General features: G+C 45.6%; 1 pseudogene; it reads right to left on the bottom strand.

Moving 5' to 3' along the window:
- Positions 1 to 2,101: 2,101 nt before the first annotated feature.
- On the bottom strand, positions 2,102 to 3,284 carry LOC144102582 (uncharacterized; annotated as a pseudogene).
- Positions 3,285 to 5,073: the final 1,789 nt, after the last annotated feature.

Here is a 5,073-nt window from a genome sequence, read left to right on the forward strand (position 1 = left end):
CAGTACCTTGTTAATATCTGACTGAAGAACAGATGCATCATTATCGTCATTAATTTCGCGGTAAATAACACAGTCATCGGAAAAAGACAAACGGAAGACGATATAGTAGTGGGTAAGTCGTTTATATAAATGAGAAAGAGGAGGGGCCCAAGAACGGACCCCTGAGGCACACCAGAGCCAACAGGCGAGGAATCTGAATTGTCGTTATTTGCTGTTACGAACTGACTTCGGTTTGAAAGAAAGCAATACAACCATGCAAGTAATGTGGAATCGATGTTAAGGCTGTTTAGTTTAAGAAGAAGCTCATGTGAAACCTTGTCAAATGCTTTAGAAAAATTCATAAATATAGAATCAGCACGGGACCCGCGATCTAGAATGCAATGCAAGTAATTTGTGAAGCATATGAGTTGCGTTTCGCATGAAAATGATTTACGGAAGCCGTGTTGGGCATTACTGAAAAAGCAATTGGATTCTAAAAAGGTAGCAAGATGAGAGTAGATGACATGTTCCATGATTTTACATGGAATGCTGGTGAGCGACACAGGGCGAAAGTTACAGGGCAATGTTTATCGCCAGACTTGTGCAGCGGAATCACCCTCCCAACCTTCCAGTCATTGGGAATACAGCCTGTTTTCAGAGACTGGTCAAACAGTTTGGTAAGGATCATTGAACTGTACATCTTTGTATTAAGCAGAAATTTCGAATTAATGTTATCGACGCCACATGAGGAAGAAATCTTAAGGTTCTCAATTATTCTCAGGATGCCAGTTGTGTCAAAAAGAATTGGATCCATGGGAAAAGCATCCAAGACCGGACACTCCTGATTGGTAAGGCAAACATTGCCAGAAAAAGCAGCAACAAAAACACTAAGAACACTAGCGCATTCATTAGGTGAATATGCAACGCCGTCAGAAGATGTAAGTAGTATTGACGAACTATCCTTCTGGTTCACAGTGTTCCAAAACTGTCTAGGGTTATTAATCAGCAGATCAGGCAAAGTACTGTTAAAGAAGGAGTCCTTAGCATTTTTCAGAGCTAATTTGTACTCAGCGGCCGCAGAAAGGTAACCGTCCCATCGTTGTTGCGAATTCGATGATTTGGCCGAGCGAAACAAACGTTTTTTCTTATTGGATAGCCTTTTTAAAATGTTATTGAACCACGGTGATTGGCTATTACACCGCAAAAGTCTTAGCGGCACAAATGTATTAGTGAGACGTTCAACAGTGTCCTTGAACAATTCCCAATTAGTGTGGACAGAACGCTGTGAAAATTCTGGTAAATAACTGTTTAAGAAAAGAGCTAATTCACGATTAATGGCATCATAGTCCGCCCGTTTGTAATCTCAAATAGACTTGAAAATGCTCCGGCGATTAGGAATTTTAATCTTTACATCGAAATGAAGCAAGGAGTGATCACTAAGACCAGGTAAGTACGAGATTGAAGGGATAAGATCCGGCGCGTTGGTTAACACAAGGTCTAATACACTGGAACATGATGGCGTGACTCGAGTTGGCTTAGTAACTAGCTGCGAAAGGTTGAAATCCAAACAGGTTCGCAAAAGTTATTGCATTCGGTAGAAAAGGGGCGAGGATACGGCGATGTATTAGCCCACACGATGCTGGGATAATTGAAGTCACCAGCAAGAAGGATTGCCGCACCCGGATAACGTACTGAGATCATGTTAAGAGCATCATGCAAATCTTCAACGAAAGTTGCCACACGAAGACGGGGAACGGTAGCATATGCCCAGAATCAGTTTCCTGAAATGAACATGAAGTTCAACCCAAACCAACTCTAAGGTGTTAGAAAGACTAATGGGCGAAGACACAATATTATCGGCGATGGCTATTAAAACACCTCCTCAACTTCTGTGACCTCTATCAGAACGATAAACATTGTAGCGCTTCTTGCAATCGAACAGTTCCTTGCTCTCTATCTTTGCAGAGAGCCACGTTTCGGTCAGCAATACAACATCGGCATCACATGAGTCGATGACAGAGCTTAGATCTTCCCGCTTTGGTATTATGCTTCTGATGTTTGTGAAAAGAATTGAAAGCGCGGTCTTATCTCCAGTCGCCCGTCCACTGCCCCTCCCGTATCCCTATGGCGAAGCATGTGGCGAGCCAGAAGCAGAAGCAGTGCGACAAGGGGCCACTAAAGATCCCGGTGGGCCAGCTAGCTCGAAAATGCTATCGCGAATAGGGTCAAAGGCGTAGCATTTGTTGTTACAATACAGTTTGTTATACCTCAGCTTATACTTAAAGTCAGCATCCTTCGCGAACTGCACAAGCTTCTTTCGAGCGACACGTGTCTGCAAAGAATAGTCTTCACTTACAGTGACCTTTTTATTTAAGTTTGGTAGACTGCACTAGGATTTGTTGTTTTGTTTTGAAAGACCGGAACTTCACAACAATCGGACGACACTTTTTATCCGAGAACACACCAATCCTGTGTGTTCGTTCAAACATGTCATTCGTAAGAACAGGATCAAAGCAGCCTGAAACAAGGTTCAATAATTTTTCTTCCGTTTCATCCCACGTTTCGGACAAACTGTCGGGTACGCCGAAGAACAGAAGATTATCCCTGCGCTGCCGGTCTTCCAGCTCAGCCTGTCCAAGACGTAACTTGTTATTTTCATTGACAAGCTGATCGGTTAGCTCACGCAAAATCTGCAATTCCCCATGCGCCGCATCGCTGGCGGATGATTTAGATTCGACTGCCGACAACCTCGTGTCAATATCGGCAATGTTTCTAATCATAGATTCCTGATTCAGTTTCATTTCACTTATGGAGGCTATTAAGTGTGACTGCTCTAACTCCATTTTAGCGGTCATTGAATTAACGCCTTCTAACAGAGTCAACATGTCGTTAAGCTGTTTCTGCAGAGAAATATCAACAGCGCTGTCTTTGGACCGCGTAGCAGCGCCAGAGCCCGCCCCGGGGCCAGGATTAAGTTCAACATCCCCCGACACCAAAAGTAGTTGACGAGAAACATCGAAGCACTGGGCGAGCAAAATCAGCAGCACTCCCGGGCGTGGGAACAGGAGCAGGCACATATTGCTCGATTTCTTAGCAAACATGGATTCCTTATTACCAACCTGCATGACGAAACGCATTCCGTGAAGCAGCCGCATGACGACGCTGTCCCCACGCCCACTGAAAGGCGCAGGCCACTGCAGCCTGTTTTTATCCAGATGGAAAGGTGATGTCGTGGACGATGCGCAGGACTTGTACGATGGAGCCATAGTGTAGCAGGGTTGCCAGAGTTCTCCAATTTCCACGCTGCCAACTTGAGCGTCGACAGTCACAGGCGTAGCCGGAATGGCATCAGCCGGTGCCATAGGTCCCGCGCTGAGATGAAGCATTGCCGTAACCTGGACGAAGAAGCAGAGCGGATTAGGTGGCCGCATCCTGGTGCTGTTCTCACGCCCCATGTTTACGTTGTTCGCCTTGGAGGTCTAGCTTTCATCTTGCGCACTGCTGCAGGAATTTCTGTCGCAGTTGGACTCCTTCGCTTACGAACATTATAATAAAGAGGCGGTTCTCGCAGTTTGATACCCGCTGTACATGGTGCTCGCAGTATAGGTCTGGCTTTTAAGTTGCGCGCATTGCTTGCCATATTTGTGTCGTTACAGATGGACTCCTTCGCTCACGAGTTCGATAGTAAAAGGGCGGTTCTTGTCGTTTGAGTCTACACTGTTCATGCTGCTCGCGCTGCACGTCCATCTTTCGTGTTGGGGGCATCGCTGCACGTATTTGTTTTGTTGCAGTTGGACTCCGTCGCTCACGAACTCGACGCCGAAGCGGTGGTTGTTGCTGTTGAAGCCCCCCTGTTCATGCCGCTTGCGATTCAGGTCTAGATTTCATGTCGCGCACATTGCTGAACGTATTTTTCAGGCAGGGTTCACACCAAAATCGGGCGTTACGGTGCCTAGGCACAGTAACGCCGCTATCGCTTGAATACTCGATATCTGCGTGGATAATAATTGAGAACGCGAGCGAGGACCTCCCTTAAACATAGTTGTAGACATTTTGGGTTCAAGGCCGTCGTCGCTGCCGCGAATTCGTGCAAAAATCACGCTGCGTGGAACTTTGTGACGGGGATAGGTGGTGTCAAATGAGTGCCCAACGCAGGGGTGCGCGCACTGACACTGTTTCCATCGTCCGACTTTGGCAAAGCTCTTATGGTCTTTTGTGTTGCCTGCTGACGTGTTAACACTTGCGCTTGTTTTTCATGTTATGAAAGCTCACGCTCTTTATATATTTTTCGTGCTTTGTACTATTCTTCGTAAGGTTGTGCCATACAAAATCTTACTTTATTCGTCATAGGATCACTTCATCGAAGACCAGATTGAGAGCCATGTCCTTCGGAATTACGCTATAAAGAAATTAAGGCCAGATGCAGTACAAGAGGGAATTCAATGTTCTCTTACAAGCCATTATTGCATACGCTGACCCAATATGATAATCACCTGAACAAGCAGCATTCGAATGACTCATGCGGCGATGCAGTTGCTCACGTAGCAGCGTTTAAATTCTTTTTTATTGCTGTTAATCAACCCAAACTATTAACCGTACATCAAAATTCTGATGACAACCGTGTTACAGTGCGCAACTATACTGCATCGAAAGCACAAGCTGATGGGCGAGTTGGTTATTCATAGTTTGATTTGAAGCAGCGCAAGGCCGAAAGCCAAAGAAGAGAGCCGAGAAAGAAACGGACGACACAGCGCTGAACTAACAACTGACATTTATTTGGCACGCTGCACGTATAAATACATTCAGGCACCAAAGAGGAAAACAAAGCAAAGAGCTCATTCATGCACTGGGATTCCGCAAGCCAACACAAGCTAAAATGTGCGATTCAGGAAGCGAAGTTCTTTTTGAGATACACTGATGGAGCGCTTACACATTTGTCACCATACGTCTTGATGTTCGAAGCCTCGATTATTTCGCGGCACAGCTTATCTCTGTTCCTATCCACAACTCTGCAAAATTCGAACTGTGGGGTGCACTCGCACTCACGACAGTGCATGCTGAGGTTACGGGACTCTTTATTATCTACATTGTTGC

Source organism: Amblyomma americanum, chromosome 8 (genome assembly GCF_052857255.1).
Source record: "Amblyomma americanum isolate KBUSLIRL-KWMA chromosome 8, ASM5285725v1, whole genome shotgun sequence".
NCBI classification, from domain to species: domain Eukaryota; kingdom Metazoa; phylum Arthropoda; class Arachnida; order Ixodida; family Ixodidae; genus Amblyomma; species Amblyomma americanum.